Below are 23,284 nucleotides of genomic sequence, written 5' to 3' on the forward strand. Positions count from 1 at the left end.
AATACAATTGTCCAAACAAACAATCCGTAGGTCAAACTTCGTCAAGATACAAAATTTATTGAATTATAAAAGTCAACTAAGTAGCTGCTTAAAAGGCAGCTTTTACGTGTGAAACACAAAGTCTCTTAAACTGTGATAGTGTAGTTGCATCGTTTGATATGTGTAGGCATCGAATTGAAATAATTGATACCTTTAAAAACAAAGAATTTTGTGAAGCTCCATGCAAAAAGTACGGTGTTCTTATATCTTCCGCGTTTCTAGTGTTATATCTATGAATGTCACTTCCTCTTTCAATTCGATCACACAAATATCGAGGCAGCAATCCGTTAATTACTTTAAAATGAACACCATTGTCAAATACACAATTCTTTGCTTCACCGAGAGCCACTGCAAAGCATCCAACAAAAAGTTGAGGAAGTGAATCTGCTACATCTCAAAATCAAACGCATAATCTTATTCTGCAAACGCTGCAATCTCGATATTTGTGTCTGATTTGCTAAAACAAAATGGAAGGACAAAAGTCCAAGTGAGGAGAGATGATTGATTTGTACAATTGTATTTTGCTAGCAATATTTAATTCGTTTTTCAGTCGACAGAGGATTCCATACTTCTTGGCTATTTTCTTGATGACATTGTCAATGTGTTGGTCAAATTTCAATTTATCATCAATAATCATCAATAGTTCAAGCTTAACATCATTACATTTTTTCCGGTTATGTTACATGTAGGAAAGCGATTTTGATTACTTCTTTTCATTCTTATCTTATTTATGTACACAATAAAGTAAAAAAACCTTTTCGTATATTTCCTAATAAAAAATGCTTCAACAATCTTTAATTTCTACTGAATCGTTCTTATTCGTTCTACAAATCCTAAGCAACAGTGCATCGTTATCAATTTCAGTTCATGTTTGATGTCAAGCTATTATAATACTCACTTATTTCTACCTCATATCAAATAATCTCATACATTGTTTGATCTGTGTCACCTGTAGCTGGAAGCGACTCGGTATCGGCTATGGCATCAGCGATTGGGACATACCATGTCTATAGAAGGTGGAAAACATTGTCAAGCATGCAATAATGGCTACCGGTTTTACGAAAAAAGTAGATCGTACCGGCATCAATTAGGGGAGCAGATGTGTGATCTACTATAATGGGACGTGTCAAGGTTTCTCGTTTTGTAGTTCAACTATCAAGCGCTTTAAAAGGGCGTGACGGGACAATTTCTTGGACCCTGCTTGAGAAACTAAAATCCATGTTGATTTATTTCAGCTCCCAATCGATGTCATAAGATCGCTAACGCGTCCATCGGTGACATTTGGTGGCTCCAGAGAGGAAAAGAACTGTTCATCATGTGGCAAATGAACCGAACAATATAAGTATTTCCTGAATTCTCTTCTGATGTTTGGGTACCATTTCACAAAAAAAACTATCCTGCGTATCGAGGCAATCCGACGCAAATTTGTTCGTTTCGCGTTATGACATTGTAAAATTGAAATAGAATTAAGAAATATTGTTTATGTTGGAAATTGTAATTTCTGTTGATATTAAAAGAAGAGGAGGTTTCGTGTCTAAGAGCTTTTTCAGCCTAGGGCTGAAAACCTCTCAAATAAAGAAGTTTGCATGTTTTTATAAACTTATGTTTCGGAAAAAATATTACTTTTAATTGCGAGGGTGACGTTTCGAATCGTTGTTTCAACTTGCCCCGCACCAAGTATTTCTATTTGCCCCGATGAGTTGAACATGCGGAGCAATATCAAACAACCAAAATACAAAAATTAAAACGGGTCTTTCATCGATTTTTCATAATCATTTTGCTTATTCAACATTGAATGATTACCTACCGTGAAAATTTGATGAAAAAACTCTTCCAAACTTCGTTTTGAGACCTGATTCAGTGGCACGTCAAATAGTTGGTTTGGATTTTGCAGAGGGCGAAAAATAAACAATGACAGGGATTGCTTTTGAAAGCTGCAATCTTCCGGGAATAGCAGTCAGAAGGTGTGTTTAGGGGAGCAGATTGTTGGAAAAAATAATCAGAGCATTCGGTCATTTCCTAAATAAATTGAAGCTTCCGTTTCAACTTACCCCGCATTTCAACTTGCCCCGGTGTACCTTAAGTACGAATAGGTTTTTTTTTTCAATTGTTCCCGGATGACAACATTCCTTACTCTGCAACAAAGCCACTGTTTAGCCATTGCGAATTAGGATGAAAGGTCGTTCAGAAATGATGTCACAGGTTTTAAGGAGGACTGGGGTTAGTTAACATAAGTTAACGAGAGAATCTTCATCCACTCGAAGCTCAGCTACGATTCGCATTCTGATATCATCAACTCAGCGTAAACCAATCCTTCAGCACACTGGAACCACGCGGCGTAGAACTGAAACACGGCGTGGTCTGCATTCCGACAACGGCCAGGTGAACGTCCACTTATCGATTGGGAGCGCACCGGAACCTTCGTCGACAGACCGCAGATTCAGCATAATGTGACACAACCGCGTGCCTCGTTAGGGAACTTAGCGCAGGTCTGAATGATAGAAATAAAGTCAGTCTTGTGTTAACAGTAGGATCGGTTAGTTTAATATATTTTTTTAAAAACGTTTCCGCGATCCATAAATTATTAACTGGCGCAGTCGTACGGATCCGATTATGCTCACAGCAAATTAAGTGACAATGAAAAGTGTTAAAAAGTTAAATGAAAGTGCTTGAAGATTCGTAGAAATCATTCAAGGACTTTCTATAAAAAGAGGGAAAGAGAGCTTTTCAGAACTGAAAGTTGATGTGGAAATCTATTTTAAAAAAACAGTGATACTGAACAAATTGAAAATTTATTTAAAACTGGCGAAAAATAACCAGTGTAATGCAAAATATGAGCCAATCCTAGAATCGCGAAAACGTGCGATCGTTTACACCGCATCGCTTACGTTCGCAAATCGATTACAACGATGTAAAGATTACGGCTCGAATTACGAATCGATCGATGCGACTACTTTCGAGCATATGCTGGTTTTAGCAAAAGTGGTTTTAGCATATGCTGGTTTCTTTTTATTTATTACCAGACTAAGGCCGGAGTGGTCTGTGCATTACATAAAAGTCTTCTTCATTCAGCTCGGTCCAAGGTTGCACTTCACCAACCACGCAGTCTGCGGAGGGTCCGCAAACGTGTGGAGGGTGTGAACGATGGATGGTTCTCCCAACAGCTGATGCAACTCGTGGTTCATTCGCCTCCTCCACGTACCGTCCGCCATCTGCACCCCACAATAGATGGTACGCAGCACTTTCCTTTCAAAAACTCCCAGTGCGCGTTGGTCCTCCACGAGCATCGTCCAGGTCTCGTGTCCGTAGAGAACTACCGGTCTAATAAGCGTTTTGTAGATAGTCAGTTTGGTACGGCGGCGAACTCTATTCGATCGGAGCGTTTTGCGGAGTCCAAAGTAAGTACGATTTCCTGCCATGATGCGTCTCCGAATTTCTCGGCTGGTATCGTCACCAGTGGTCCCAATTAGACGAATTCTTCAACCACCTCGATTTCGTCACCACCGATAGAAACTCGTGGTGGGTGGCTTACATTTACCTCTCTTGAGCCTCTTCCTATAATGTACTTCGTCTTCGACGTGTTGATGACTAGTCCAATCCGTTTAGCTTCGCTTTTCAGTCTGATTTAGGCTTCCTAGATCCTCTCAAAGTTACGTGCCATGATATCAATGTCGTCGGCGAAACCAAATAACTTGACAGACTTCGTGAAAATCATACCACTCGTGTAAATTTTTTCGAAGGGACTCGAGAATGCCCCTGAAACTCGAACTACGCTCTCCTGGTAGTAGTTGGTCAACTCCAGGGGCTTTGTTGTTTTTCGGCCGGCCGATCTCCTTCTGGATTTCTTGAAGAGTCTGAGCCGGAAGTCGCATGTCCTGCGCGCGTGCTCCTAGGTTCATTACCATACCGCCACCGTTATCTGTCACATCGCCATTCAGGTGCTCTTCGTAGTGCTGCCGCCACCTTTGGATCACCTCACGCTCGTTTGTAAGAAGGTTCCCGTTTATGTCCTTACACATATCGGGCTGTGGCACGTGGTCCTTACGTGAACGGTTCAACTTCTCATAGAACTTTCGTGCGTTATTAGCGCGGTACAGTTCCTACGGCTGTTCGCGGTCTCGATCTTCCTGTTGGCGCTTTTTCCTACAGAAAATCAAGTTTTGTCTGTTCCGCGCCCGTTTGTATCGTGCCTCGTTTGCCCTCGTGCGGTGTTGCAGCAATCTCGCCCATGCTGCGTTCTTCTCCACAACTAACTGCTCACATTCGCCGTCATACCAGTCGTTTCTCAGATCCGGAGCCACCGTGCCTAGTGCAGCGGTTGCGGTGCCTCCAATGGCGGATCGAATATCTCTCCAGCTATCTTCAAGAGATGCTGCACCTAGTTGCTCTTCCGTTGAGAGTGCCACTTCCAGCTGCTGCGCGTAGTCTTGGGCTAGTCTACCGTCTTGTAGCCGCCCAATGTTTAGCCGCGGCGGACGAATCCAACGCGTGTTGTACACCGTCGAGAATTTTGAGCGCAGGCATACTGCAACGAGGTAGTGGTCGGATTCAATATTCGCACTTCTGTGAGTGCGTACGTTCGTGATGTCGGAGAAGAATTTACCGTCGATTAGAACGTGGTCGATTTGGTTTTGGATATTCTTGCGGGGGAAGAAAGTGCTTCGGACTACCATTCCGCGGGAGGCTGCAAAGTTTATGCATCGTTGGCCGTTGTCGTTCGATACGGTATGCAGACTATCCGGCCCGATGAGCGTTCTTGTCAGCGATGACGATATTGACGTCCCGCAGTGGGCATCCATCGTATGTCTGCTCCAGCTGTGCATAGAACGCTTCTTTCTCGTCGTCGGGTCTCCTTTCGTGTGGGCTGTGCACGTTGATGATGCTATAGTTGAAGAAACAGCCTTTTATCATCAGCTTGCACATCCTTGCGTTGATTGATTGCCACCCAATCACATGTTGGCGCATCTTGACCAGCACTATGAAGCCGGTTCCCAATTCGATGGTGGAGCAGATTTCGTAGCAGCGCTACGACGTCGAAGTTGCGGGGATGTAATTCATCGTAGATTATCCTGTCGCAACCTGCGAAGCCTAGCGACTTGCAGTTCCATGTTCCAAGCTTCCAATCGTGATCCTTTATTCGTCGCTTAGGTCGTTGCCGATTGTATCGAGTTGTATTATCTTCTATGTCGTTCGTAATGGTTGATTTTAAGGGCAGCCCATTGGGCCTGCGCAAATCTACTGTCTCGTAGGAGGGCCGTCGTGTCAGGTCTGTTTAGCGTCCCACCTGACACCAGGACTTGGCCTTGTGCGCTTTGAGCGGCACACGGTCGCTTTGGCGGAGCCTACTTGCGGATACATGCAGCTTTTTATAGAAGTTAAACAGAGCCCACTGTCAAACCCCACCACATCCTAGGCAGGCACCACAACTCGCAGATACCCTGGGGAGGGGTCGTCAAGCCCTTGGACATAGTCCCTGCTGCCCCTGCTACCCACAGATCTTACAAACCCTTAATCTACTAGAAAGGCGACAAACGAGTTATCATGAATTATCGTGGAGTCACCTCTTTGTGCGCTAGTTCAAAGCTGTTCGCAATAATTGAGCAGAGGTCACGTTTTCCCTGCTGTAAAAAATCAGTTTCAACGATTTGTGTATCTTGGACGCAAGATGGAAAATTAAGACATATGGATTTGACGACGGCACTCGTTACAGTTAAGATCGGTTCGCCGGAGTCAGAAATATTGCTATCTGCCAATTTCTGCTTGTTTCACACAGATGACATGAACATTTACAAAATAATTAAATCACCGATTTCATGGAGCTTCAACTATGATGCGTTGCTTCGCAGATTGGTGGTTACGTAATTTGTTGTGCCCATGTGTCGAAAAATGCAGCATCATTTCAAACTACCAGTCCTCAATTTCCCGAAATTCTTACGTTATCCAGAGTCTGACAAATCAGCTCAACTTTTGTGGATCAATTAGAATGCCTAGATTCTTCAACATTTACGGATGTTGTATAGAACATCAAAGTTATTAAAACCATTTTTCACGTTCAGTTCACCCTCTGGACTGCCCAAGTTCTTTTGGTTAATCGGATCTGTTACAGATTTTCTGAAAATCCTATTTCCTACAGATTCCATAGATTCTCCAACCTATACAAGTTCATCAAGGAATGCGGGACGTTTTTCGCGACACCTGGCAATGCGGGACAAGTAGGCCTAATCCGGGACTGTCCCGCATAATTTGGGACATCGGGTCAGTTTACTCTAGGACAAAAACAAATACCTTGATAGAAAACAACCAAAGACAAATACGCATTAACGACGATTTTCAGACAAAGATCAACAAGGTAATCAAACATGTAAACGACCAACAAGTAAACATCTTATTGAAAATCATTTTCGAATCAATCCAATTAGCCAGAATAGGAATTCTCCCTAAAGCAATACTCTCGACTCTCCACATCTCGATGTTCTACATCTCGATATTTTCCCCTATGTCGATGGTTCCTTTGGTCCCTTCAGTTTTCATATAGTTTTCCTTCCCATATCTCGATACCCTCCTTATCTCGATCTCTCGCTATCTCAGTGCATTCTTGTTATTTTTTGTTCGGGATTCACTCTCCTTATGTCGATGTGCTTTTGATCACAGGCTACTAGACTTTATTCTATGTATTTTAGAAATGTGACGTTTGCTGTTTATGCTACCAGCAACTCACAAAATGTTCGAACCCAAACTATCTCATAGAAATTCAAGCCTCGTTATTATCTTTATCTTCTTCTTCTATATACATAAAAATGAATTTCTGTCTGTCTGAACCTTATAGACTCCAAAACTACTGAACCGATCGGCGTGAAAAATTTGTATGCGCAGGTTTTTGGGGCCGGGGAAGGTTCTTAAGATGGTTCAAGATCCCTCCCTCCTTTTGAAAGGGGGGCTACCACACGAATGAAACAGAAATTTCTGCATAACTCGAGAACTAAGCAAAGAAGGAATTATTTTAGGCGAAACGAAGTTCGTCGGGTAGTTTTGAATATAACGGAGTGTGAAGAATTTCAAATAACTGTTGGCCCGCGGCCCACGAAAGGCACTGATCAGCACCACAACATATACTCTGAAAAATAAAATCTATACTAATCGCGCTTCTTCTGTTTGGACCCAGCTCCGTTTATGGGTAGTTTATACTCGAATAGTATAACCTCCGTATTTCTCGAATTATACAGAGATAAACGTTTTAAATAGATTACTTTTTCAAACTAGTTTAGAATAAACTTAGCTAATATGAAAATTATTACAGGTTTGATCCATTTCTGAATGTAGCTGGTGCATTTATGAATATGTCAATTGATTCAAATTGATACGACCCATTTTCTTATCATAAGCATACGAATATGACTGATTCACATATTATTAAGTTGATAGTGTGTCCATTCCTTTAGCCTTCATGCTATTTGCGCAACGACGAGATGCACAGTCTCAACATCAACATTCGGACATATGTCAGGATGTATCACAAGGCTCTTCTACTACTTTTAAGACTTTCTTAATCCACAGGAGTTCAAAAATGTTTCTCAAGTAAACATAATTGAATTCATCTTCAGTTCAAAGCACACAACCACACTAACTTGTTTTCAACCTGTTCAACCCATTTAATCTAAAATTCCCCATTAAACTAATATCGTTAGGTATTTTTCTTCTTTTGTTTTTCATACCAACGGGTGGATTCGATGAGAAGAAAGACATATCTTTAACAACTCAAATCAAGACTCAAATATTTGATTATTTGATCTGCGCGTGTACGTTAGTGCTTCATTTCTATTGAGACAAAAACATTCTGCCTTTTCACAATTTTCCATCTTTTGCCGCGAGAAGAGAATGAATAAATCTCTCACTTATCATCTCTATATACATTTACGATATGTAGTATACCGTGAGAGACTTTTTTCGCAAGCTATCATGTTAAAGAACTTATTCTGGAGGCTATACCCCATGATTAATTTCGTGTAAAAAGCTCCAAATGCAAAGAGAACTGATCCTGATTATGCATTTCAACTATGGTCCCCAACGCAAAATGATCGAGATATCATCACTTTCCGGTGGGGGCTAACTATAGGATTTTGTTTTTTTTTTGCACTTGTATAAAAGCTTGATGAAGTTGCTATCATGGCTTTTAATAATTCGAAACAGTTTTTGGCTTTCTTTTCTCGTTACTAGTTATCTAATGAAGGCGATTTCTGCAAACCCTGGCCAAAACATTTATGCAACGACTTCGGCTGCGACTCACGGCGCATGGTCGCAAAACAGCAGTATTAGGGCCGATGTCCACGTAGCGGTTTTTCAAGCTGCGTTGACGCAGCGTTATTCGGCGTTCAATCAGGCTGGGAATGCACACGAAAAGCGGTAATTTGCCGCAAAACTTCTAACGTCAAACCTATCTGTCACGCCAAATGTCATCCGCCTGCCAGCTGTTGTCAGTCTGTCATTTTTCATTCTCTTCCAATATGAATCGAGTTCTCCATTCACATAAAGACATCAAACGTGAAATATTTAGATTTTGATTTGTATGAAGCTCATCGCCCCCGAACAATATTCAATGGGTATAATGCTATTCTAAACATTTCATGAGCTTTAACATACCTATATGAAGACAGACTAGTGAAGGTAACTCAGTATTATTCCAAAATAAAAAGTTCAATTAATGCTTTTTAGTATATAGAGTAGAAAAAAATAACTCACTGTAGATTTAAAAGTCTTCCATTACTTCTAAAATGAAAAGTTTGAACTTTCGAAATTAATTGTAGATCTTTGAAATTGAAATCGTGCCGCACAATTCGATTGTTTGAATAAAAACGTTTTCAATACAGAGAGACAGAAATTTGGCCTCGCTTTGCTTAATCCCAATATGTTTTCTACAATCATAATAAATGAATATTATTACAATTTCATAATGTTGCTCATTCTTTATTTCCAACTTAAATTTATTACTTCATAGATTAATCTTGAATAATAGTGGATTCAGGCCTTCAATTGTTCTTGTCTTGAATTGAGCATCTGTTTCATTTGGGGTACGATTTTTATTAGTTCCATTTATCGGTAATCATTTGCTCACGAATAAAAAGTCATTAAACATTTTGGTCAGATACTGCAGTCACTCCTACAAATAAGGTGCTCAAAATCTTCCTCCGAAAGCATCACAAGCGATTGCTGGCGTGTTGCTACGTTTGTCGTTGTTCTTCCAAAGAAGTGCTATCTAAATGCCAAACGTCGTTATTATCATTGCAATTTTCACTTCACTGCAACACGGACCGATCGCAGTAGCGTTGCCCACAACACTAGAAGAAACGCATTAGTACTGTAGCTCGCCATCTCTTTATCTGATCTCGTTTCTTCTTGCAATTGCAATCCACATTATTTGACGATTTCCTTCCGTTGACATTCCTAAAAACATGAACATATATCAGCAATAGAAAAGCCAAGATATAGGAACCTCCGTATCAAACCTATATTTAATAATTCTTCCCATGGCGGAACTGGTATCGCCTTCCTTGGTGTATACAGTGTCCCGCGGAATGTTGGTTGAATTTTGCCTGGTCCGTTATTCATCCCAAAACTGCCACATCACCGTCTGTTCGGAAATCAATTTATTCTGATAAAGTTGGTACAATTAACGTCACATCACAACACTATCCGGCACATACTTCCGTTGACTTTGACTCTATCCACCAGCCTGGGATGGTTGCTTGTCAGTTCTTTCCAAAGGTGTTTTGACCGCGACTGGTACTAACACAGGAACGAAAGAAACACTTACCGCTCCGAACTATTACAATTGCTATTATTTAAAGAAGCTAGATTTGAAAAGTGTTGCAATTTGCAAATTAATTTGCGAAACCAAAATGAACTGATTTGCGAAGTATTTTTGTTTGTTTTGATTTCGCTCTGACACATTCTTTCACATCACAGATTTTCCCATTAGAAATCTTGTTGGAAAGAAAAAGAATAGAGAAATGTCAAAAAATACTCGCGTGCACGCAGCGTTCCTGTGGGGAATTGCGGTGACTTTGCGGTAACTCTCGCCGCAAATGAAACGCTTGTCGACGCCGCGTTAACGCAAGTGCGTGTGCATGATTCTATTTGATGTTGGGTACTTCCTACCGCAATTGCGTTGACGCTGCCTGCACGCAAGTACAAAACCGCTACGTGGACATCGGCCCTTATAAACATACTTATTTTAATTGTAAATTCAAATATAATTTCCGTTCATTCTGGGAACAAAATTATATGTGTTATATAGGTGTTGTATAGCATTTAAATATCAGATTTCGCTTCAATACCAAGACTCCAATGTATTATATAATTTTTATACCTGGAATTGCATCCGTCTCCAATTTATGAAAGAAGACATGCTTCGACTTTTCTAAGTCGATTGCTCAGTTCTGTGCTTATGTTCCATTGATTAAAGTCATTTGTTTCGAAACAACACAACCAGCACTGCAAACTTTTTGTTTAGCCGCCTTGACATTTACACACACTCGGGTATCCATGAACGGCCATTTGCTTTGCAGCAAAACAACCACCACTGACGCACGTCTGCCAAACAATATCGTTAAAGTCTCATTCGCTTTAAAGCAAAACAATCAGCTATGTTTTGTTTTTGATTTTGCAGAGAATCGCACGTCTGCAGAAAAACAACACTCGAGCATCTGCCATTTGCTTTGGAGAAAACAACCAGCACTGCGAGTTCTTGGTTAGGCCACCATGACATTTACAGCACTGCAAAACAACAACATTCGGGCATCCGTCAATGCGTCATTTGCTCGTATGCAAAACAATCAGCAGTCTTTTTATTTTTGCCGCTATGACATTCAGACAGCGATTCCAGAGAAATTGCACATCTGCAAACAACAACACTCGGGCATCCGTCAATGCGTCATTTGCTTTGGAGCAAAACAAACAGCAATGCGAGTTTCTGGTTAAACCACCATGACATTTGCAAAACTGCAAAACAACATTCAGGCATCCCCCAATAAGTCATTTGCTTCTATGCAAAACAACCAGCATTGTTTTTTTTTTTTTATTATTTTGCCGATTACATTTGCGCAGCGATTCGAGAGAATCGCACGTCTGCAGAACGACAACCTTCGGGCATCTGTCAATGCGACATTTGCTTTAAAGCAAAACAACCAGCACTGTAAATTCTTGTTTAGGCCACCATGACATTTGCATAACTGCAAAACAACATCATTTGGACATCCGTCAATGCGCCATTTGCTTTTATGCAAAACAACCAGCATTATCAAGCTTTTTGGGGTTTCCCCTGGGATATTTGCGTAGCGATTAAATAGAATCGAACGTCTGCAAAATAACGACTAACCCACTGTACTAGCAAAATGAGTTCACTGAAGCACAATACTCACCGATACACTTTTCACATAAAATGTTCCACGTAAAAAAAAACTTCCAGATAAGATAATGTTCAATCAAGGGGCGATTCTTCCACACCGAAAACAATGCCAGGAAATTTACCTTCTCCTTTTCAAAAATGGAAAATGTCTGGCAGGATCGCCATTTGTGGTGAATCTGTTTTCGACTGCGGAAGAATCGCCCCGATTTACGACCTAACCGGACGACGCACACGAAGTGAAAGGCCAGGCTGTGCCAGGCTGCTGCGATGATAACCGCGATTATGTGGCAGCGTAAGGCTAGCGTGTTGCCAGAATAGCAAACAGCAATCAAGTAACGCTTGGAGTCGCTAAATCCAAGGTACGCTCCCACAAACGCCTACAAGTTATCGAGAAGCATGAAGCCGGAAATTGCCGCGACGTTCCGGCTTCCACAGATCACCGTTTCTACGATCGTGAAAAAAAGAGCAAATGGCTGGATAGGAAAAGGAGGAACGATCCGATGACGAAAAAGCTTAAATCAGTCGCGGATTCACGGTTGGAAAAGTCGATGGAAATTTTCGTCCAGCAAGTACGTGCAAATAACCTGCCATGAGCGAGAACCATTATCCAGGAGAAAGCAAGAGAATTCGTTCAGCATTTCAATCTTCTGGGTGGCTGACCAAATTCGTAAAACGCCAAAAGCACAGATAAACAGACGTCTCACTTTGAACAAAATGCAATCACAATCATCGTCATGAAAACATTATCGCCCAATGCTAAATACCCTGTGTGTGGTCAAGCGGCAACCAGATGGCGTTAGTGAGCAAACGTCAAACACAAACAAAACCGATGGAAGCGCCATCGGTGGCCGATCGACCACCTACAAAAAAATTGAATCCACCGTTAAAAAGCTGAACGATGGAACATGTGTTGAGTGTGACGTCTGTTTCTCTGTGCCAAAAGCTTTCATTCAAGAAACTCTGTGGAGAAAGCGCCAGCGTAGACGTATCCGCGTTGTTTCAAGAACGTGAAATCATTTCCTGTATTGTATGAAAGCAATACGAAAGCCTGGATGACTTCCGTTATTTTCGAAAAGTGGTTGATTGGATGAAAAATTCGAACGAGAAGATCGTCGGGTGTTGATGTTCGTAGATAACTGTACGGCTCATCCAAAAGCTGTACAGCAGAAACTCAAATGCATCACACTAATGTTTTTTTTACGCCGAACGCTACATCAGTGCTCCAACCGTTGGATCTCGGCATCATCAAAACACTCAAGTACCATTATCGATATTCTCTTGTAAAACGACGACTGCACGAAATGGAACAAACCAAGGTAATGATCAATAATCAAAATCATTTCGTGATTATTTAAAAATAATCTAATTACCTTGGCATTCAACAATTTTAGGATTATTCAGAAATTACAGTACTGGATGCAATAAACGGACGAGCCTGGGAAATGGACCTCAAACCATCAACAATATCGAACTGCTTCCGGAAGGGTGGATTCGCTTTCAATGATGAACCAGACATATTCCCAGAATCAGGATCCCAAGATCATGCTTCTGATACAAAAATGTTTGACCTGGATTTAAAGGTATCTTTTCAAGCCTATTGCGATATTGATTCAAATGCAGTCCATGCAGTTTCATCTGCAATCTATTCATAACGCACTAGCGGCTACAGATAATGTACCTCCGGAAATTTTCCGAAAATTCTATGCGGTTGAAAGGTTCTTGAACGAACGTTGTAACGCAGAATTTATATAATAAAAACTGAAATAATAAACATGTAAATAAATAGAATATTAAAAAAAAACTTAGTATCGAATTCAATATTATCGGTTACCATCGAGAGGAATAAGCATTTGGGATCGAAGTAGGTCGCGGTATGAAGTGGACGGACATTTTTTACCGTCAATTTTTTTTTATTCGCTTCTCGCAGATAACCCAATTGAAAAATAGAAATATTTAAAGTGAAATTTCAACCTTGTAGCGGCAACAGAGAAACGGTCCAACGTCTAGTTACGCTTACACCAGCTACGATGAAGACGGAATTTCACGGGGACTCGGTGATTTCGAATGGAAGGTAACCCGGTAGCAGACGGTCTTCTTCCAAGAAAACAATTTGCAACTTTAAATAGTTTCAGTTGTGCTTTGGAGCCTAGGTAAGTAGGTTAGGAACAAAATTTTATGAAGCGCTCGGCGGTATATCAACAGGTTAGTGGAAAACCTTAAAATATAAGTACAAAGAAGCAATAACCATTTATTCCACTGTTTGTTACGGAGTGGGCCAAAGTTGTTCCATTTAGTTTTCTCGCTTAATTGTGGCTTTATTGATACATTTTCCGACCTCAACGATTGGATCTTATTTAGTGACTCGTACTTATGCTTGAGCCAAGAATGAAGCACTGAGAAGGTTCTCTTATTGTTGAGGTCGAAATATGTGTATGTTGATTTGCAATCGGGTGGAGTATTCACCGTCTGTTTAACTAAATTCTGCCCTCGAAATGATATAGTTTCTGTTGATCTTTTTGTCATTAAAAGGGTGCGTATTACCAATTATACAACAGCTGCCCTTGCGAGAAAGCTGTCCCATAACCAGCTAATAACGGTGGCATATGAGTCAATTCCCCGTATCCATCGAATCCTACTTTAGCAATATTTCACATCTTTTCTCTCTACCCAACTAAGGTACACCGGGGCAAGTTGAAACGGTTTTTTCAAAGTTGAACTTTGAAGTGCTATAAAAAAATAGCTTTTTAATAAATTTTGAATCCGTTTGCGGTGTTTGCTAGTTCGGGCCAAAGATTATATATAAAAAATAAGCAACCTCACCAAACTTTTTTATGAATATTTTGTATATTGGAATTACTTTTTTATGTGCATCGTTTCAACTTGCCCCGCGTATCGGGGCAAGTTGAAACACTGCGCTACATACAGAGATAAGCTATTTTCTCCGTAATAAAATAACAATATATGTACTCAGTGAGACTCAAGATGCACGAGGTTGTAAAGGTGACTAAATTCGCATAAGAGTCCCATGTAATTTTTTGAGGATTTTGATTTTCTTTCTAGAAACTAGCCTGAAATTGTCTCCTGTTTAAGAAAAACTGATAACATAGTAGGCTTTGTTCTAAAAATTTTAAAACCAAATCCCCAATTGTGTCGCCTCATCTTGATATTTACTTGCATAAAAGTCACATTCCAAATATTGATATTCTTTTATTCAAAAAATAAACTTAAATATGGTCCATTCAATTGTCTCATATCAATATATACCGTGGGACATCGAAATCCGTACTCTAGACTAGACTATAGACATCCAATGCAAATGAAACGTTTGTCATTGACAAGGGAACATGAAGGCTTCTACTTTTGAAGTGTTCCACATTTACACATAAAAAATACGAAAAACATGTGAATTTTTTTTTGTTCGGGATGAACCACTGCGTCCATTTCATTGAACTTTTGTAGTATACCCGTGTCATTTGTTTAGTGCATGTCTTTCTGCTCCATTTCTATTGAGAAGAAATGAAGTAGTCATTTTTTATTCATATATTTCTCAAGCTTAATGTAAGGCCTCTTTAGATTAAGGTACCGCTATTTATACCCTTCGAAAAATGGCTTATACCAACTCTCAAAGGCGCGCCCCTCAATCAGTTTCGGCTCAACAATAAGTGGGATAATACTGATTTTGACCATGCATCGGTACTGAAGTTCAAACATATTTTTGCTTCTTCTTATGAGTTCCGAATTCGTTTTTGTATAGAGATCTGATTTCATTGCGTTTGGCATTTCCGAATCTCACCTTTACACAGAGCTCTAATCAGTCAGAGGGTTCAGCAGATCCACCAAATTCGTATCCGCTTCTTTCCTAATTAATCAGCGCTCTGGAGCTTGGAGATTCATGTCGTCGGCTTCGAAAACCAGCCTAAGGTTGAGTTACGTTTTTACAATTTACTCCATTGACTCCATCCAAAAGGAGCAAAAATGGGTCATCTAAAAGCAAATTATAGTCGTTCCATACTCTTCCGACCATAACTCATAAGTATTAACAAGAATAGTAAGAACTAGAGCACAGTGTGGTAGATCTTACTCCGCGGAGCAATTTTAAACGACCGAAATACAAAAATTAAAACGGACCTCCCATCGATTTTTCATAATCATTATGTTTGTTCAACATTGAATGATTACCTACCGTGAAAATTTGAGGAAAGCACTCTCCCAAACATCATTTTGAGACCTGTTTTATTGGTACGTCAAAAATTTGGTTAAAATTTTGCAAAGGGCGAAAAATAAACATATGCAGGGATTGCGTTTTTGTAGCTGCAATCTTCCGGGAATGGCAGTCAGAAGGTGCGTTCAGGGGAGTAGTTTGTTGTAAAAAATAATCAGGGCATTGGGTAATTTCCGATCCAAATTACAGCTTCCGTTTCAACTTACCCCGCATTTCAACTTGCCCCGGTGTACCTTATGTGTATCGAAATTGAACAACAGTCGATCGCGTTTGAATCACAAACATGTGTTTCTGCCTGTCGTATTGAGGCGGGTTTGCTTCTGCTACGACAATAGAGGCTTGTTTGCAGCCGTTTGATCATTTATTCATCCACTTAGAATTCATTTGTTGGTCAAAATCATTATCATATCAGGGGGAGGGGAATTTAATTTCTTTTTGCTCTTTTTTCATTTCAGAGAGCGAGCAAAGGCGCTTAAACCTAGGCTATTAGCCAGGGCAAGGCTAATACCTTCGCCCCATCCGAGGAAAATCATCGGCAAGGATAATGGAGTGACATAAATTTCTTAGCAAAGTCACTCCCAACGTATTTCCACAAATTTTCTATCATTTGCTTATAATGATACTCCTAAACCACATACCCTACCCACCATCCAATTCCTTGACATCTATGAGGGCGTCGGTGAGTTGCTGGCCTCTCGTTAAGTAGATGTCATATCATCATTTCCTTCCCTTTCCTAGTAACGGAGAAGATGGGCGTGGCCGGCAATGATAGCTTTCATGTTTTATCATTTTGGACCCCCAATTGGATTTCCATTGAATCCCAAATGGAAATCCATAAGCAATTGGGGTAAGAAAGGTAAAGAATTTACATGACAACTATCAGTATGCAATCTACGAAATACTCCGCTACAACCCAACGCAACGCAACCATCGAGAGGAATAAGCATTTATTAATAATCGTTTGTTTCTGATTCTGATTCTTTCCTAATAATATGCATTGCCTATTGTACATGAATGAAATACACACCAAAAGTGTGGCTTTGGTAGCTTTGCCTAAACTAAACACGTCGCTTATACATTGTGATCTAATGTCGATCGATTTCGTTTATATTAAATTGAACAACGGAAAAATTGCGGGAATACTAGAAACGGCAGATCCGTGATCCGTGTGGAAAAACAATTTGTATTAGGCAAGGCAAGGCCAAGAAAAGGAAATTGTTGTCAAATCATATTTCAAAGAATTGACACTTCAAATATTTAATTAATGTTTTCAATCTAGTACTCATCATCACATCTTTATTCTATGTCTCGATCTCTCCCTATCTCGATGGTCCCTTCAATATCGAGATGTGGAGAGTCGACTGTATTATCAAATACGGAAACCAAATTCGCCATTGATAGAATAAAAGAACAGAATATTACTATTAGCCACTCAGATCAAATTTATGAATTCAATAATGTTGAAACTCATCACGAAAAATCAAAAATCATTTTAATAATACATTAAGTTTGAAACAATCCCTAAAGAAAACAAAACTATAATGACACCCTTCAATGTAGCCATTGTCAGTAAAGAACTCTCATTTGTCACAAATAAAGAATTTACCATTGTAGAACAATATCAACGAGACATCATGGACACCAAGCTCATCGATTGCCATACCCTGGTAATAAGAAATGCAATTCAACCCGCATTTCTGAGTTCAAATTACAACATAAAAACTCGAAAGGTGACAGGTACGCTTCTAGTGAAGTACCCCTATTGTTCTTTCGCCATAAACAAAACGGAGCAAAGTACGAGGACGAAAAAACCATACATAATCATGAAGTCATAGTTATCTCAACCATAGGAGTGGATTTCAAAGCAACCACAATCATAGACAAACCAGACCTGGAGAAAGTAGACTCACTGCGTATAGAAAATCAAAGGCATAAAGACCTGTTGAAACGAGATTACACATTTGGCCACATTGGGAGAAACTGTTCTAGTGAGAAAAAGTGCGGGAAATGTGGAAACAACAATCACGAAGAATGCGAAAATCGTGAAAAGTGTGTAAATTGTGGAAACGAGCATGGGGCATTCTTTAATGGATGCCCGCCTTAAAAAGAGAAAAGGAAATAATAAAACCAAAGTGGATGAAAAATCAAAAACGTTTAATTCTGGGAAGCCAGAAAAATAATAGAAGATCAAAGCTCGAACACTTACGCAGACCAAGTGAAACTACTAGACGAAGAGGAAACAAAAACCCTTGATGAAAAGCTTACACCTGACATCAAAAACCAGTTCGAGGTGAAGTTAAAGGAATATAAAGAAGGAATAAAAAGGTGACCATTGAAAACGAAAAAAAAAGATGGAATCCATGGAGGAAAACTACAAAGCACTGAAGCACAAATTCGAACATTTGGTATAACTTAACAAAGAGGGTCATTTGTTCAAGTTTTAAGTTAAGTTTTGCATTATTTGTGTAAACTCTAAAATGAGCAAGGATGAAATGATTATCTCCCACCAAAAAAAGGTTATACGTTATAAATTATTGTACGAAAACATTAATTGTGGGGAGAGAAAAAAGTAAAAGCATGTGCTGACTGTCGTCTAGTTGGCGTGGCTGCTGCTGCCGTGGTTTTGTTTTTCTGTGATTGCATGTTCGCCGAGCATGATGTGGATATTACCGGGAAGAAGCACAAGCTCCGAATAACCATGGAAGATGGAAGGGTGGAAGCGAAAGTGCACGATTTGCCGGAAAATGTGTTTCCGAATAGAAGATCGTTGAGTTCCTAAGTGCGTTCGGCAAAGTGATCTCGCTGACTGGGGATGATGCTGATCCGAAGAAACGTACTGGGACTCTGGATTCAAATCCTATCGAAGGATAGCGGTACGGTACAATACATTCTCCGAACTAAATATGAACCTAGAATCAGTACTGTTACGAACTAATGTGACCATGATCAATTAATAGAAAATAAAGTGGTTATCGACAGCCCCCTAACTCAGTGGAAACAATTCCGGATAATACAGGATTATCCAAGCGTCTTCAAAGTGAAGAATCAAGATGGGGAATATTCCCTCAGTAACCCTTATACTAGGGCTATTAAAAATAACATGAAAGGAGAAGCCTGCACTCTGATGTGTGCAAATGGCGATGACAAAGACTTCATCATCAACCCTATTCTGCTAGTGGAAGGGTGATAAAACACAGAATCGCTTAATATCACGAAATGAAAGAGGCAAACATAAGGCCGAAGTCAAATCTTCAGTCAAAATCTCTAAGCGGTCACGAGATACTTGACATTATTACAGTGGCCATTCATCTTGATAATATTCCTGATCCATTTGGCTCTATTATCAGAAATTCAAAACCGAATGGTTCAGAAGAAGCACATCAACCGGTGTTGCTCAATCAGAACCCAGAAACGTATTCTGGACCACAGCCCCATACTAGCTATTTTGGTATTAAAGAAAAAATCATTCAAGTCCCTGAATGCATATAGCAGCAACTCACAACAGCCGCAACCTAACACCTCGCAACCCAACAAGTTCTATAAACACCAACAATATTAAAACAAAAATCATAGTTTCGGCCACGGGCAGAAACTAAAAACAACGAAGTACAGGACAGGAAATTAATAAAAAACAGATTATCGACAACCATCGTGAAAACTAGAGTCAACGCTCAGTGTGTCTTAATTGTGATGTAAATTCCAAAAGGATGACGAGTATCCTAAATGGGAACCGGACTAAGTGAACCTAGTGCCAATTGAATTGTTTAAGAGTTCTAGTCGAACATATTAGTGATGCAGCAGTGTGCAAAGCCTCATAATTTTCTTCAGTGAAAATTTTCTCAGTGAAAATTGTGAAGTGCCGTAAAGGAAATAAGTTTTCCACGAAGAAAAATCGAAGTCGAGATATTGTGTAAAGGTTCTGAAAAATTTAAAGTAAAGAATCAGATTGTTTTCATATGGAGTGGCCTTAAGTGTAATGAAAAGTAAGGGAAGAATAATAAATCCTCTTTATGAGTTTCTAGATTGTTAACAAAGTGAAGATTTGATCGAATATCACAAAGTTCCCTTCCGCTACAAGTGATTGAATGCAGAAACAGATCGCAGAACACAGAATTGCGGACGTAGCAACAATCGCGAACATAGTATCGCAAATGACAGTGAAAGTAAAGTTGCTGAAAATGTTTTGGCAGCAGAGAAAATACACTCGAAGGTCACTATCGCCAGCCACCCTTGTCCGCGGCATACGTGAGCCGCACTTGGTCCGCTGTTACCATCGCCGGAGGTACTGGCCAGCCACTCTCAAGCCGCATTTGCCAGACGCCATCAACAGTTGCCATCGGTTGTTGCCTTCGTCGGCCGCAATCAACAGCCTTCATCGTCATCCACGTGTCAACGGTACCATCGGCCCCATCGGCCGCATTCACCAAGCAGTAACTGACGACCACCCTGTCAACCATCGATTTTGAATAAAAAATATAGGTAATTACAAACTATTCTCGTTCGATAAGTTTCTCAACACAGAGACAGCCCAAAATATAATAAGCAAGATTCTAACAGAATGTTTACCGTTAAGATGATTGTAGCTACAGCATTACTGTTGTGCATTCATCAAGTTGTCGTTGGTGGTGGTGAAAGAGCTTATTGATCAAGGGAAAAGCCGTAGACATGCTATTCTGAAGATTGCCCTAAACCAATATGGATTCAAAGGATCACACACCATATCAGCCATTGCAAAATTTTATCATGAATATGTGTCAAAGAATTACAATGAAAGAGTTAAGGTAATGGGAATGGCTAAACTACTAGGAGATTATGCATCGATAGTTAGTGAAGTTTACTTCCTTGAAGATGCTTTCAAATTGCATGAAGAAAAGTGTGGCTTGAGTCTAGAAGGCACGAGGAAAAAGAGAAATGTAATGCAGGCTTTAATAGGCACAGGTTCATGCATTAGGCGATTTGGAACATGGGATCCTGATGTGCAAGGTGTAAAATTTTTAGAAAAGGTATCTTTCAAAGAGACTCTGAGGAAAACTGCATTATCTAGCTTGGGATCATGTTCTGACTCACAACCTGCTTGGAATGGGGTAATTGAAAGTGGTGATTATAGGTCAGTTTTAAGCGCAAGCTTCAAGGAAGATGTTGAGGCTTGTGATAAGATGGCTATTTGCCCTGAAGGAATGGCTTTACATATTACATGGCGATCCTGCCAGGAGGAATGGAAAAGTGAATTGAACTAAGTGATTAAAACTAGTGAAATGGACGCGCGATGAAATAGTGAAATGCGCGCTTGATAAAATAGTGAAATGGACAAACCGAATTCCAAAGTAGTACAGAATTCGGGTGACCCACAAGTGAACATTTTAAATAAGTTGGAACTGCACGAAGAGTTCCACTATGAGAACAGTTATAAATTAGCTATTTTTTTAACAATAGCTTGCCTGTTGTTGGCCATAACGCTGTACAAGTTATACAAGCGTGAAAAGTGTGAAAAGAGTGAAAATGGCTAAATCCATTGCCGATTTACAACAAGTGTGAGAACTATAAGCAAGCACATAAGTGGACAAGTCAAAGTGAACAGTGATAAGCCACAATGGAATCCAAAACGACCAGAAACGTCCCATATACCTTGTGCTACAATGCATGATTTTTTGATAAATCGATCGTCAGTGTCGAGTGAAGAGGCCATGGCACATCATAAATTAATGGACCACATTTTTGCCTTGGCGGCCGGCGCTGCGATGCAGGAAAACATGGAAGAGAAAAACGTGTGTCATCTGAGGAAACTGGCGAACGACATCGAGGAGCACCTCCGGACGAAGAGAGCTGACCCTTAGGACGAGCAGGAAGGCGTTCTACGAAAGCACTATCTAAATGTGAGTAAAAAAATAGTAAAAAAATTTGTAGAATACATTAGAAAACAATTATATATACACTACCCGCCAAAAGTATGGAAGCGCAAAAATAAGTATTGCAACACCTGCTTTGAATATTGCAACACTCCGAAAAGTTTAGCATCACTCCGGAACTAACATATTCGTGAAGATTTATCGTCGGATCCTTTACATTTAGAATGGTGGAACCTTCTACAAAATTTATCACGGCGATAAGTGCATTGCGAAAGAGGACAATTTAGCTCTTTGGAGTGCCCTGGTCACCAGGTAGACCGCGGATTATCCGGATTCTGAACCACGTGTGAAGTCACCGCTTAATACATCTATTCATTCTAGCGACATGCCAAATGTTCATCATCTTTCGTAATCGCAATATGACAGAAAAATCAATGCTGATTGACGCTTGCTTGACCCTTGGCGTCCTCCCAGTGGTCCTCCGGGAATTTCGGAACATCCGGTAAAGTGGTTAAATTTTGAAATTCGTCACAGAAAGCTGCGACTTTTTCAAAGCCGATTGTGGCAGAATTATCAGAGCAAAATCAATGCAAGCATCACTCATTGACCCCAGATGGCCTCCCAGTGGTCCTCCGCAAATTCCGGAACATCCGATGAAGTGGTCAATTTTTAAAATTCGCTCCAGGAAGCTGCGACTTTTTCTAAACGGTTTGAGGGAGCATTGGCAGAGAAAAATCAATGCAGGCATCACTAATTGATCCCAAGTGGCCTCGTATTGTTCCTCCGGAAGATCCGGGACATCCGGTGAAGTGGCCAATTCTTTAATCTCGTCCTAAAAAGCTGCGACTTTTTCTAAGCCGATTGTGGTAAAATTGTAGGAAATCCTTCTAGGAATTCTTGCGGAAGACTTTCTAGGAATTCCTTCGGAAGACCTTCCAGGAATTCCTTCGGAAGTTCCTCCAGGAATTCCTTCGGAAGTTCCTCCAGGAATTCCTTCGGAAGTTCCTCCAGGAATTCCTTCGGAAGTTCCTCCAGGAATTCCTTCGGAAGTTGCTCCAGGAATTCCTTCGGAAGTTGCTCCAGGAATTCCTTCGGAAGTTCCTCCAGGAATTCCTTCGGAAGTTCCTCCAGGAATTCCTTCGGAAGTTCCTCCAGGAATTCCTTCGGAAGTTCCTCCAGGAATTCCTTCGGAAGTTGCTCCAGGAATTCCTTCGGAAGTTCCTCCAGGAATTCCTTCGGAAGTTCCTCCAGGAATTCCTTCGGAAGTTCCTCCAGGAATTCCTTCGGAAGTTCCTCCAGGAATTCCTTCGGAAGTTCCTCCAGGAATTCCTTCGGAAGTTCCTCCAGGAATTCCTTCGGAAGTTCCTCCAGGAATTCCTTCGGAAGTTCCTCCAGGAATTCCTTCGGAAGTTCCTCCAGGAATTCCTTCGGAAGTTCCTCCAGGAATTCCTTCGGAAGTTCCTCCAGAAATTCTTTCCAGGAATTTTTCCGGAAGATCCTTCACCTTCCAGGACTGCTTCCGAAAGTTTCTCCAGGAATTCCTCAAGAAGTTCCTCTAGGAATTCCTCAAGAAGTTCCTCTAGGAATTCCTCAAGAAGTTCCTCTAGGAATTCCTCCAGAAGTCCTTCCGAATTCCTTCGGAAAATTCCTCAAGAAGTTCCTGAACTACTCAAATAGTTCCTCCATGAATACCTCCGGGAGTTTTTTAGGAAGTGTACCGGAAGTTTCTCCAGGAATTCTTCCAAATGTTTCCGAAAATTCCACTAGGACCTACTC

At 40.5% G+C, this 23,284-nt stretch overlaps 1 protein-coding gene and 2 long non-coding RNA genes across 3 annotated transcripts in view; 1 reads left to right on the forward strand and 2 right to left on the reverse strand.

Annotated features, from left to right (window-relative positions):
* Positions 1-502: 502 nt before the first annotated feature.
* The window catches only part of LOC134207778 (ubiquitin carboxyl-terminal hydrolase 30 homolog), a 173,571-nt gene continuing 150,789 nt past the window's right edge, over positions 503-23,284 (reverse strand). Inside the window, exon 4 of the mRNA XM_062683677.1 lies at positions 503-1,345. The gene's annotated coding sequence lies outside the window, so the exon portion shown is untranslated. The remainder of the gene's footprint in view (positions 1,346-23,284) is intronic.
* Positions 9,094-10,369, reverse strand: LOC134216183 (uncharacterized). The gene is made up of 3 exons (XR_009980539.1): positions 9,738-10,369; positions 9,540-9,664; positions 9,094-9,477 (listed from the first exon to the last, which is right to left on the reverse strand). It is a non-coding gene; the product is annotated as an uncharacterized LOC134216183 (long non-coding RNA).
* Positions 12,259-13,241, forward strand: LOC134216190 (uncharacterized). The gene is made up of 2 exons (XR_009980544.1): positions 12,259-12,756; positions 12,832-13,241. It is a non-coding gene; the product is annotated as an uncharacterized LOC134216190 (long non-coding RNA).

Source organism: Armigeres subalbatus, chromosome 1 (genome assembly GCF_024139115.2).
Source record: "Armigeres subalbatus isolate Guangzhou_Male chromosome 1, GZ_Asu_2, whole genome shotgun sequence".
NCBI lineage: Eukaryota > Metazoa > Arthropoda > Insecta > Diptera > Culicidae > Armigeres > Armigeres subalbatus.